This window comes from Triturus cristatus, chromosome 10, assembly GCF_964204655.1.
Source record: "Triturus cristatus chromosome 10, aTriCri1.1, whole genome shotgun sequence".
Classification (NCBI taxonomy): Eukaryota; Metazoa; Chordata; class Amphibia; order Caudata; family Salamandridae; genus Triturus; species Triturus cristatus.
In genome coordinates, this window is record NC_140593.1 from 693,401,844 (window position 1) to 693,416,599 (window position 14,756).

The following is a 14,756-nucleotide window of genomic DNA, read 5'->3' on the forward strand; positions in this document are numbered from 1 at the left end:
AACATAATCAAAGGTACTACATTGACTCATCCAACGCAAGGAACTCCCATCAAATTGCATGTGACAGCGACATGTGACTCCAGTTTTGTTGTGTACTTACTCAAGTGCCCATGCGGGTTGTCCTATGTGGGAAAAACGGAACGTAAAATGAAAACCCGTTTGACTGAGCATAAAAGCAACATAAGAACTAACAATCCGAAATCGGTCATTGCCACACATTTCAACAGATTATCACACAACATTAGTCAACTTCGATTCCTAATTTTGGAACAGGTGCCGTTGCAAACGGGCAGAGACAACAAGAAATTTCTGTTGCAAAGAGAACTATATTGGATTTTTACATTGGATTCACTACACCCGAAGGGTCTGAATGACCGGGTGGAATATAATTGTTATCTGTAATTTCTTATCATTGTGCAGGCGTGCATATGTGAATAACAGATTGTATTCAATTGTTTCAGAATTGGAACACATTGTCAGATGATAGTATTTTTTAATTTATTGTTTTTTAATCTAGCAAACAGTTTTTCATTTTTTTACTTTATTGAGTTATCACTTCTTCACGCTACAGACATTCACCCGTATCACTAAGGTTTGGCTTTAGTCTTTCTTCTATATCCTGCATGAGCTTCTCTTGCACGTACATATTTACTTCCGGGGCACACAAGGAATACAGCTGATTCTAACGGTTACGGAACGCGGAATCGCTACGAATGAGAGACGGGTTTTACACAGGTATGCACCGCAGCGGCACGTATTAGACACCACACGAAGAGATTTTAATGGATGTAAGAATCACTTACGCAGGCATAACCAGTTATTCCCATAGTAATCTTTTTTCACGCTCCTGAATTAATTTCCGGCACATTTGCTTAAGAAATCGCATTAAACTTGTGGTCAGGATACATACGCAGGCACACGGCAATTACCATTCACCGGCACTTTGTAGAGTTTCACAACACATGTTTTTAATTCGGTTTATAGTGCACGCCACACCAGCTACCGGGGAGGTTCCAGTAATTCACGTTCACTGAATGAGATATTATCTGTGCACACACCGCACTAGATCTGTGGCAATTGGTTATTGTTCACGTAAAAAACTCTGGCTCTGTTGTTATGCAATCAGCTTTTGTTCTCGTTACAGTCTAATGTGTATATAATTAATACATGGTTATTTTGTTTATAGGGAGTATCCCCTGACGAAGGGAGACCCCGAAATGCATTGGGATGAATCCCTGTAACCCAAATATTCACATTTCCAATGGAATCATGTTTACAATATAGGAGTTCATCCATATAAAGAGGTTCTAAACAACCTGATCTATGAAATTAATGTAAAGCTTTTGAAGCAACGGAATCAATAGAAGACTGTGAAATAAAACAGTTTATTGATCAACAGACATTCGTGGTTTAATTCATTACGGTTTGAAGTTGAATGAGTGCATACTGGGATACACCTTCCACTGGGGAAGGAATCGAAATTCAGTTTTAAGCCACATCCCTCTTGATCTGGGGAGAAGATCCCACAGCACCGAAAATTTAATGAAAGAATCACAGACTAATTGAAAGTAATATAAAGGAGTGCAACCGACACACAACTTTAATCTTTCCTATTATCAAAACGTGTCAGCACCCAGTCAAAATATGTCATACGAAGATATCGCTAACATTACCGGCAACAAAGCCGATACATTTGGTTTCAACACGGAAGATATAAACCGCATATACTCCCTCATACAGGAGCCAGAATGCATAGCAACGAGCACAGGATCAATACAATCAAACATTAAACAACTACTATTCGCCGCCAAAAGGGAAATTAACCAACGACTGCACGCCAGCACATTGATACGCTACCACAAAGTTCAAAGGATTCCAAGAGGTTTAAGGATACCATTGAAATCAACACTATGTAAGAACAACGCACGATTCACTGAACGATGGTATGGCATTCTAAACAAATGTTCATTAGACTTGATACTACTAATCATTGAAGAGCTTTCAAAAGTACTAGAGGATCTTGAAAAAGAAGTTGGCCAATTAAAACAGGAGTTAAGTGAGAAAATGACCACGGAAGATTGGAAAAAAACTCTAGAAGATATTAACATTCAACTTGACAAACACACAGCAGAAATAAATGAGACGAAATTAAGAAAATTCAAGAGAGACACAGTAGATTATAAGTTGGGGGAAGTCTACAGCTGGGCAGAGGAGTATGCCACACGCAGACAACGAAGACAATTCGATAATAGATCCACGGATGACACCTCATCCTCGGAGGATTCACAACAGAGACGTCAACCCAATTTTCAATCAAAAGAACACCTTTCTAGGAATACAAATGTTAATCAAGACAAACGATTCACTACAACAAGTGACGGAAACACAACACCTTCAACTTCCGGCACCTCTTTTTTAGGAAGAGGCCAGGCCCCACTCAGAGATCCAGGCGGACAAAACACGACACCAATTGCCAAATCAACAAGGAGTCAGAAAACTTAGTGATTAACATTTCTTCCACTGAATTATCAAAATTTCAAATACAGACGTTACAAAAGGGCTTATCGTATGTACCCACGTACCAAAGCCATGAACTTGAAGCACAAGTGAGTTTATTCAGATTTATGAGGAATCTTCGATTGAACCATTTTTTTACAAACATCAGTACATTTTCAGAACCAATCGACCAAGGCACCTTAATGGATCTAAAGCCAGACAGCACGTTCCAAGCACCTGTCAGTCATAAAATTCTGGACACTTTTGAGACAGTAGTCCGCAAAGACCTTCATGACATATTTCGATCTAAAACATCAAAAGGCACAAACTTAACTAACAACGAGAAAATGGCTATTTCTAATCTCGCCAATAATCAGACAATCACATGCTGCAAAGCTGATAAAGGAGGAGCACTAGTCATTTTGGATACATCATTCTACATGAACAGCGTGGAGCTGCATGTTTCAGACACCAACGTATACATGCCATTACTTTCGGATCCTATTTTATCCTTTAAACAGATTCTGGTATCTATCATTGATAAGGCTTTAACATCGGGGACCATCAACGACAGAGACAAAAAAAATTTGATTAAGCAGAATCCAAGCATACCGTATCTATATATGATACCAAAAATTCATAAGAACTTACACCACCCTCCATTCAGACCAATAGTGAGTACACGAAATTCCATTCATGAACCAATTGGCAAATACATAGACCGACACCTTCAACCAATGGTCACACAAATGACCACATATGTTCAAGATACCACTGATTTCCTTACAAAACTTGACAAAATGGAGTTGATGGAAAATATCGAGTACATTTTATGTACCATGGATGTACAATCATTGTATACTTCAATTCCTCACAATTTGGGACTCGAAGCACTGGAATTTTTCCTAGTAAGAAGCAACAAGGAGAGGGACCTCAATGTTTTTCTAATTGAGTTGATGCATTTTACGCTGTACCACAGTTATTTCACTTGGAAAGATCAATTTTTTACACAGTTGAACGGAACATCGATGGGAAATTGCGCCGCCCCGGCGTATGCAAATTTGTTTATGCATCATTTTGAACTCACCCATATCCTGGCACACAAAAAATGGACAGACAATGCAATTTTATTCATCAGATACATTGATGATATTTTTCTTATTTGGAAGGGCAAAGAATCTACACTACTTAACGCCATTCAAGAATTGAATAAGGTGGATGACCGCATTCAATTTACACATTCTTTGAGTAAGGAGAAAATACCGTTCCTAGACGTGGAGGTCAAGATAATTGATCAAAAACTCATAACCACAGTGTATACAAAAACCAAAGACAGAAACAACTTCCTACACTTCTCAAGTTTTCACCAAATAAGTCTTAAACAACATCTGCCTTACTCACAGCTACTGAGGATAAAAAGAATATCGTCAACTGAAGATTTGTATCAGGAAAACAAAAACACGATGATGGTAAAATTCAAACAAAGAGCATATCCAGATTCTGTACTACATCACGCCAATGAAAGAGCAAACAAACAAAGCAGACAAGTATTACTTAAGAAAAAGAATTTGGACGTTCAACAGGACCGAAATGTGTTCGTCTCTAAATACTCAACCAGAAGTCAAAAAATCAAACACACAATAAAAAAATATTGGCCAATGCTACAAGCGGAGACAGAATTCAATGGCATTTTGAACCAACTACCAATATTTGCGTATCAACGTACAAAAAATTTGCAACAGATGTTGAAACACAAAAAACAAAATAGAGAAGACACATACAAGGGAACCATTCCATGTTTGAATTGTGGCAGCTGCAACAACATAATCAAAGGTACTACATTGACTCATCCAACGCAAGGAACTCCCATCAAATTGCATGTGACAGCGACATGTGACTCCAGTTTTGTTGTGTACTTACTCAAGTGCCCATGCGGGTTGTCCTATGTGGGAAAAACGGAACGTAAAATGAAAACCCGTTTGACTGAGCATAAAAGCAACATAAGAACTAACAATCCGAAATCGGTCATTGCCACACATTTCAACAGATTATCACACAACATTAGTCAACTTCGATTCCTAATTTTGGAACAGGTGCCGTTGCAAATGGGCAGAGACAACAAGAAATTTCTGTTGCAAAGAGAACTATATTGGATTTTTACATTGGATTCACTACACCCGAAGGGTCTGAATGACCGGGTGGAATATAATTGTTATCTGTAATTTCTTATCATTGTGCAGGCGTGCATATGTGAATAACAGATTGTATTCAATTGTTTCAGAATTGGAACACATTGTCAGATGATAGTATTTTTTAATTTATTGTTTTTTAATCTAGCAAACAGTTTTTCATTTTTTTACTTTATTGAGTTATCACTTCTTCACGCTGCAGACATTCACCCGTATCACTAAGGTTGGGCTTTAGTCTTTCTTCTATATCCTGCATGAGCTTCTCTTGCACGTACATATTTACTTCCGGGGCACACAAGGAATACAGCTGATTCCAACGGTTACGGAACGCGGAATCGCTACGAATGAGAGACGGGTTTTACACAGGTATGCACCGCAGCGGCACGTATTAGGCACCACACGAAGAGATTTTAATGGATGTAAGAATCACTTACGCAGGCATAACCAGTTATTCACATCGTAATCTTTTTTCACGCTCCTGAATTAATTTCCGGCACATTTGCTTAAGAAATCGCATTAAACTTGTGGTCAGGATACATACGCAGGCACACGGCAATTACCATTCACCGGCACTTTGTAGAGTTTCACAACACATGTTTTTAATTCGGTTTATAGTGCACGCCACACCAGCTACCGGGGAGGTTCCAGTAATTCACGTTCACTGAATGAGATATTATCTGTGCACACACCGCACTAGATCTGTGGCAATTGGTTATTGTTCACATAAAAAAACTCTGGCTCTGTTGTTATGCAATCAGCTTTTGTTCTCGTTACAGTCTAATGTGTATATCATTAATACATGGTTATTTTGTTTATAGGGAGTATCCCCTGACGAAGGGAGACCCCGAAATGCATTGGGATGAATCCCTGTAACCCAAATATTCACATTTCCAATGGAATCATGTTTACAATATAGGAGTTCATCCATATAAAGAGGTTCTAAACAACCTGATCTATGAAATTAATGTAAAGCTTTTGAAGCAACGGAATCAATAGAAGACTGTGAAATAAAACAGTTTATTGATCAACAGACATTCGTGGTTTAATTCATTACGGTTTGAAGTTGAATGAGTGCATACTGGGATACACCTTCCACTGGGGAAGGAATCGAAATTCAGTTCTTGTTTCTAGTGCCCATCCTGCCTGACCTCCATGGTCATCTTGCTGCTCCTGCCCCGCCACCTTGCCCCCAGCCCTCTGTTTCCATGTGCATACCCCTATTCCCTCCCTCCTGGCTTGTCTGTTCCATTGTAATGCCCCTGATCTGTCCCTCCTGCCCTTTATGGTCTGTTATGCTGCAGCTTTCTCTCCTGTCTGTCCATTATGGTCAGCTAGCTACCATTGCCTCTTTCCCATATGTTCTCTATTGTCCATGTGCATGGTCCTGTCCCCTCCCTATTGCTTCCTAAGGATTGTTGTGCTGCACTCCCGTCCCGCATGCGCTGTGTGGTGTATTGTGCTGCTCCAAACCCTGATGCCTGCCCTGTAGGGTCAGTTTGGTGCACCTCTCCATGTCCCTCCTGTCCTCTGTTATCCGAGTCCATGTCCCTACCCCAATTCCTCCTGCCTACCATGATTCAATGTACCATACTTGCAAACATTTTGAACTTGGTAAGAGGGAGATTTTGAAAAAAAACTGGGGTATTGATTTTCCCCTTTGAGTTGTAGACAGGAGACAGATCAAATAAGGCTCATTTGAGCTTAAAAACATTGGACGTTTACTGGCTGAAACGGGTCTGTTGGCATGTATGGTTGTACTACCACTGCCTCTTCCTTCTGCCCACAATGGTCTATTATATTGCCACAGCCTCTCTTGCCAGTCCTGTATTGTTGGTTTGATGCCCCTGCCCCCTTTTCCACTGCCCTCCATAGATCTCCCAAGATGGCCACCAGAGACAAAAGAGCCCAAATGTAGCACAAATATCACCCAGATGTAGCCCAAATATAGCCCAATGACAGAATGTCCCAGAGTGTTCTAAAGAACAACTAGAGCGCTAACAGTCTAACTTATGACAAAAGTATGGCACACCTGAAGCCATCTTGATTGGAATAAAGTGGTAACACTTAAAACATTTAATTTGCAAAGGAACAAAATGAGGGGGTTCATTTTGCCATAGAAATTATGATTAGTGCTGCAGAAAGAAAAATTAGGGCACATTTTGACTTCTTAAATCCTCTTCTATTTCATTAAAAAAATTCTGACATGCAGACTGAAACATGCACTTTGAATACCAGCAGCAGACTTCCCTGGTGAGCAGTAGCTTTACTACAGTGACAGTGACAGTGACAGTGACAGTGACAGTGATTTATTGATTTGTTGATTAATTAAAACCATTACAAAAAGGACAAAAATAAATACAAACCAAACACTTTACCTAATTGAGCATTCCAGGATACAGTGCATAAAATTAACCACAATCAATTAACTTTTTCCAGTTCGGGATAATCCAAAATTATTAATTCAATTTTTAAAATAGTTTACAGGACTTGACAATTTTCAGGGATAAAGTGCACGTGTGCCATTTGGTAAAAATAATAAACATTATAAATGGAACATCATCTAAGAATAGTACTCTAAAAACAGACAATTAGTACATTATCTTAAAGTAGTACTATGAAAGCAAACAATTAAAAAGTGCCATAAAAAAAATTCATCATCACCTTAAAAGCAACAACATCAACAATTCACAGTCTTAACAAATGTAACATATACTCTGGGTGTCAACCTTACATAATTTCTTTTCTACTATAAACATAAATTTTACAAATTGGTGTATAATATAAGCATTGACAGCACTTAGGCAAAATATTAATGCCGATCTACAAGTCCTAAGTCCCATTTTTTAAAAATAGGTTTTAAAATTATTTTCCGTTCCGTCATCATTTTTGGGCACAGTGTTACCATATGCAACAAGGTTTCGTCATACTGACCACAAAGCCGACAAATATTTGATGCCCATTTGGACTCCCATTTAGGGGTTCCATCTTTGGTTGGATAAATTCCAAACCTTAATAACATAAATTTCTTCTTAATTAAGGGTTTTTGTTGATAAAAAAGTAAATAAGGTTGGGCCATCATTCTGTCGAAGCAATTGGCAATAGACCAGAAGTATTTTTTTTTCTCAACTCATATTTATCCAACAATTCTGACAGCAAGGCGACAGTTGAATTAATTATTTTTTTATAATCCATTTTACTCCTTGTTTCGTCTTCCAATTTGGGACAATCAAATTTTAGGAGACACTCGGTTAAATAATCCTGCCAGCTTCTAGAGTATTCACTGTACGAAATCTCTCTCCAACACATATTGGCCAGCGTGCCCTCCTTGGCTCGAGATAGTGCCAATAGTGTTTTTACAAATGATGCTTTACGCACAAGGAGCTGATTCCGTAAGCCAAATTCCAGTCTTAAATTGGCACGGGAAGTCTGCCTAGGAATCCTAAAGACTGATTTATATGTCCTTGCAACTATGGCCTCCAATACTTTCACATCTTTACCCTTAAAAATAATAGACCCATAGTCCAGGGAGGGAATAAGTTTTGCTTTCATGACTTTAAGTAGATGATCATAATTGGGGCATACTAATTTATCTCTTAATTTTCGAAATGCAAAGGCAAGTAAAGAACCTTTAGCCTCTAAGTTATTAAAGTGCTGTCTGAATGATAGTCGATCATCAAATGTGATTCCCAAATATTTATAAGTTTTTACACAGTCAACAGACAAACCATTAAAACACAAATCCATTACCCCAAGATTGCCTTTTCCTATTAACATTATTTTTGTTTTTTTTATATTAATTGTTAACCCATTTTGGGTTACATATATATTAAAAGAATGTATTAATCTTTTCAGTCCTATCATAGTTTGGCTAAGTAAAATAGTATCATCAGCATACTGTAAGTATTTAATTTCTTTACCCATTACAGAAGGGGAATTTGAATTTATGTCATTAAAATGGGTTGGGAGATCAGACATAAATAAATTAAAAAGACAAGGAGCGAGCACACATCCTTGTTTTAAGCCAAGATTTGTTTCGAGGCGGCGGGTAGTATGTCTACCATTGCCAATTTTGACCTGCACCCAAGTATTTGAGTACAATAATTTAATAATTTTTAAAAGAGTTTCTGATATACCCCAATTCATTAGCTTTTTCCAAAGAATATTTCTGGGTACAGAGTCAAATGCGGCTTTTAAGTCAATAAGACAAATATACAATTTTTGTTTCCTACATATGGCTCTTTCTCCTAGTAAAGACAATAAAATCAAATTGGTAAGAGTCGACTCTCCCTTCCTCAATCCTGTCTGAAAGATTGGAATCAATTCTTCTCTTTCCGCCCAAGACTCCAACTCCTCTAACAGACAACTTGCAAATATTTTAGCATCTACGTCTGTGAGGGTAATTAAACGATAATTTGCAGGATTCTCCTGGGGCCCACTTTTGTAGATCGGTTGTATTATACTTCCCCTCCATGAATCCGGAATACAGCCTGTCTTACGAATTTCATTGAAGAGGACCGTTAATAACTCTGGCCAATACTCAGTTTTGACTTTAAAAATAACATTCGGCATTCCATTAGGGCCAGGTGCTCCATTTGATCTAATTTTAAGTAAAACTTTTTTTAACTTTGTCTACCGACCATAACTTAGTATTAGTAGAGCCCGGTGTATTCCTTACACCAAGAGGGTCACATCCTTCAACTGGCTCCAATTTACATTTGGGGTCAAGACATTCAGACTCCTATATCAGTTGGCTTTGGGGAATTAATTTATTATTAAAAAAATGTATCCAACTTAATTCATCTATATTGGCACTTGTATTTCTAAAATTTCCATTTTCTAAATTATTAATTATGCTCCAAAACATTCTCGGATCCTTAGATTTACATGCGTAATGGAGTTTAGCCCAGGTCTCTTCATAATACAAATGTTTAGCCCTCCAAATTTCGTTCTTGTAACCCCTCTTTAATTTTCTGATTTTGAGCGATGTTAAAAAGTAGAATGAACCCTTTGCTTTTTTGTACACTGATCTTATTGATTTGTTAAGAGACCGTTTCAGATATAATAAGCGATGGGAAAACCAACCTGCGTTCCTAGGATTCAAAATTCCACCCCCAAATGGTCCCCTATTGGGGAATTTATTCAATAGAGATTCACATATGGTAGGCCAAAGGGCAATCATCGAGGTTCCATCAGAGTATTCGACCCGTGCATCAAGGATTAGGAGAGTGAGAAAGTCAATAATATCTTTCTCTGTTTTCTCATTCCATATTAACCTTTTTAAATTTAAAGCGACCGGGGCCGTTCCCAATATTTTAGTCTCTGGTAAATACTTGAGGGGTAAATTAATCATAATAACTTGCGGATTATGGTCACTCTCAATCCTTGGCACAACCTCATAACTTTGAACTCGTTCTGCGAGTTTATCTGACAATATCGTATAGTCAATTATAGACTTTATTAAATGTTGGAAAATGCTCCCTATCATACAACATCGTTAGATTGTATTTAATAAATTCACACTTAGACCATGGGGATAAAAGCTCTGAGTGGGTTTCCCGCTTTTTATACGATAAAAGATGAGTATTAAAATCTCCTGTGATGATCATCTGTGCATCCCTATGATCATAATATAGCACTTTCACCATCTCCCATAACTCAATGAGTTGAAGTGATCGAACCTTTTTTTTTCGAACTTAAATAAACATTTAAAATGATCAACGATTGACTGGCTATTAATTTAACACATTGAATCCATTTGACTTGAAGGTCTATTTCATAGTGTTCAACATTAAGATTTAAAGAAACATATATTGAGAGTCCCCCACTTGGTCGACCATATGCAGCTTCCCTGCACGCTGTCTTCAAATATTCGTAGTAGCCTATCTTCGGTTACTACATCCTTAAGATCAGGAGTTGCTTTTAGTAATTTCAGAATGTTCCCTCTATTCAAAATATCATGTGGACCGCGAGTCGAATATTGGGGGTAGAACACCACTTTTCGATTTTCATCTTGCAGTGATTCAATATTACTCCTAAGCTTTAGACCGGATTGATCAATATTACTCCTAAGCCCTAAATCCGATCTAACCATATTCCCAGCAGTCACCAACAGGGAACTATCCTGCAATTTAGGGGATTCAGTATTACTCCTAAACCCTGGGCCGGATCGATCAGTATTACTCCTAGACCCTGAGTCCGAACGATCCGTATTCCTGCTAGTCACCAACAGGGGATTATCCGGATGATTTAAATGATCAGGCTGCCCTGGCTTAGATTGAACCAGAATACAGGGACCCTCAACCTGTTCATTCTTGTTAGGATGCAAAGGAGGGGGATTTACTAATTTTCCAAGAGACAGCTTCTGATCATATACACTGGGCTGAATTCTCTGATTAATCTGGTCCCTGTGCGTAAGGGAAAGGTTTACAATTGTTTCAATGGCCATATGTTGCTCACTTTTTGAGACTTATCCTTAGTCTCTGGACCAAACGGGCCCTATTTCTTTTGAATAGGTGCGTATATTATTGCTAGACTCTGTTAATTCTTGAACTGGGATAATCTCATTCTGGAAAAAGTTTTCAGTACCCTGATAAAAGAGTGAATCTTGCATAGGCTTATCTTGACCTACCTGGTTCTCTCGGATTGACAATATCTGGGTTTTAGTCCCCACATTTAGAATAGACCCTTCCTTTGACCCTTCACTTCCAGCTTTACTACATGGCTTAACTTTTTTATTGGCTTGAGGTGCAGTCGAAGAAGTAAAAATTGGGAAGAGAGCTATAGGACCAGAATTCAAGTTTAATGGGCCGCTGTGGTTTGCAACCCCATTAGCTATTTTTTTATCCCGGGCTGCCTTATTATGTGTTTTTCTCAATCTTTTCCGCGCCCTTTTTGATAATACTTCAGGTGCTCCTGTTACTTTGGTGCTGTAAGGAGACAATAGCTCATGCGGATTAATACTTATCAATATAGTATGTAATCTTAAAATAATAATCAAAAAAGAAATGGGGAATATAAAAGATGTCAGAAGAAAAGGCAAAGCCGTACACGCTGGTTCTTATTTTGTGAAGAATGATCTTCGTTTATATTACTAGAATATCGACACAAAAGGTGCACATAGATATACAATACAATTTTGACATTAAACAAACAAATTACAAATTAGTGTCCCAATGAAGAAAACCTAAAACAAACAATTAACATACCATATAACATACAAACAAGGTTTTGAGTTCACTTTACAAAGGCAATCACATATAATTAATAATTCAAATTGGCAACACTTAATTAATGTAGGTGTTGATTAGTGATTTGCCTATCGCGTCAACGGCGTTTCGACCCTGTTCCAACTTAGAGGGTCTCGTCAGGACTGTCTAATATAGGGACACCTTAACGTCCAGGACTGGTGTATATACAGTGACACCGTGTTCGAAGTGAAAGGATAAAATATACTCACAGGTACCCAGCCGGGTGCCCTGTGAGAGGAAGCTCACACGGAGGCAGTGGCCCACTGTGGCTTAATGTAATCGTAGTTGTGCGTGAAGTGGGGATACTTCTATATTCCACACTGATCAAGGTTCCAAACTTTAGTGTAGCTGTCACCTCGTGGAGGCGAGTCCGATCAACTCTCTCTCTTCTATCGGGTGTCCGAGTATCCCGCGAAGTGCTGCAGCAGGCAAACAAGGTCCTGTCTGCGAGGTACGATAACCTGTTACTTTGGTGACTGTAGTTACTATTGAGCTACCCTTATTTGACTCCAAATTTATCTTAAAATTAGGGGAGTGTAATACCTCTAAGGGTATCTCAGTATTACCTGCTACAGGTCCGGGGGCCCAACTTTTAACACTAGCCTTCTGCGGGGGAGAAAGTTTTAGGACCAAAGGATTTTTTTTTTTTATGGTTTCAGTATTTCTTATATCATCTCCCATCCCAACTTCCCTACCGGATAATAATTTTACTTCGTGGACCATAGAACTAACAATTGATGGCAGATCAGAGATTTTATCAATCAATTGAGCACACGTGCAGGATATTAACTGATTTTCTTTATCAGCTTGAACTTTAGAAATCAGATTAGTTAGTTGAAAAAGCTGTGCGTCAATTCCTACAACGTGAGTTGCTAAAGTATTTAAAATATCTACCTGAATATCTAGCTTATCAGAGTGGAAATTAAGGGCTTTTGTTATAGAATCCATAGTATTAAGCATACAATCCCATACTCCACGCTCAGAATTACTAACATTATTTTCCAAGGTATCTGATTTTACCTGAAAATTTCCATGAAACTTGGTTAGAAAAGATAAATCTGCGGAGTTAAAAGACTTACATTTCTCATTAATATCCAACTTAACCTTATTACTCCTACTATCCACACCTGGAATCAATACAGACTTATTGATACAAAAGCTATTTTCCAAAATTATACTGGATTTATCCAAATTAATAGGACGAGCATCCCCGGTTAAGGAAAGATGTTCAATCGGGCTTAATACTAAATCATCTCCGTCACCCTTATTAAGTGACTTAAACACGTTATAATCGGTCTCTATGGCCACATCACTGACGTTATAATTCGAACCCGAAGAGATTTCAATTACCGAGCCTACAACAGTTCCACTTTCTGTAGATCTTTTGTTCGACTCTTCCGTACCTAAATTTTGTTGGTTCTCCATCGCAAAGAGATCAGTAGGCTGTTCAATTAGCTGATCCACCATATTATCACGGTGAATTTGTGCTTGTGCTTGCAGCTTTCCAGTATACAATGGTGAATTTTTTGACAGGATAGGCACTGGGTCTTGAGAGTCTTTAACTGGCATTGGAAGCTTTTCCATAGGGCTACTCATTTCCAATGCCTTAAATTGGCACGAAATAGCTTTAGAATCTTTCAATGGGGATGAATGTCCAACAATTGGGTTCGAAACCAAGAACACCGTCTCATCCCGGGGCCTTGGTGGAGACGGGGCAAATTTGGGATCAAAATCTTCACCCAGTTGAGCACTATTTAAACACGGTGACGATACAAGAGAAGTAAATGAAGAGGATCTGCAATCGACACCAGTGTTGCTGTTATCCTTCTTATTTTGAATTCGATCTTGCTTTTGAGTATGATACTTAAAAAAGTAACTCTTAATTGACGGTTGAACGTCAATGTTGGCGATCTTCTGAATCTTCCCTGAAATTACGGGGGATAAAGGTGGTACACTCAGCGCAGCTGATTCAGTCAAGCAGACCCTTGATGTATTAGCCCCCTCATTTTTTTCATCTGACTTTAACTGTGTCCCCACTTTGGTTAATGCATCAAGATTCTGACGCTGTTTTAACTTCGGCAGAGCACGTTGGCGACCGGATATCATCGTTAACCAGCACCTTGGTGTGACTTCAACAAGTTTCAATGACGTAATAGGAGATGATTAAGTTATGATTAAATTATACCAAAAACGACTAGGGGATCCTCACACCTCCCAAACAGGACCCGTTGTGATTTTTTTTTATCAATTAGGTCTGTATGTTTCCCAGTCCTCGCAGTCTCTTATTAGGGGAGGTGGAAGGCAAATGGCAAGTTCCTAGGGGAATAAGACTAAGGACTAAACCACTCCACCTTTCAGTTTGTGTTCTTCATTCGCTTTATCCCCTGTTCACTTCACCACCAGCGCTGTAAGTTTAAGGCTGCAATCTCTGCGCAATCTCTGCACCACTAGAGGCTCTTCGGGACAGCTAGGGGAAGGTCAGAACTTTACTCCATCTTTTCTGACCTCAAAACAGCTCAGTCCAGCTTAGCCCGACCGGTAGACCAATTTTCTTTGGTCCCTCGGGATGTTTCCTTGACCTCCTTCTGCTTTCTCTCCTCCTGCTGCTTTCGTCTCTCCGTCTCACGCCTCATGCCACTCGCTTCATACATGCCCGGCAGTCCGACCTTGGCTCTCTGATTGTTGTGCTCCCTGCTGCCGTGTTCTGCCAGCTCTGTCCCTCCAACCCTTTAGTGCACCGCGGCTTGCTGCAGTAACTTGCCTGGGGTGCAAGGTGAGCGTGTAGATGGCAGTAGGCACGTACCTCGCCCGGTTCGCCTGTAAC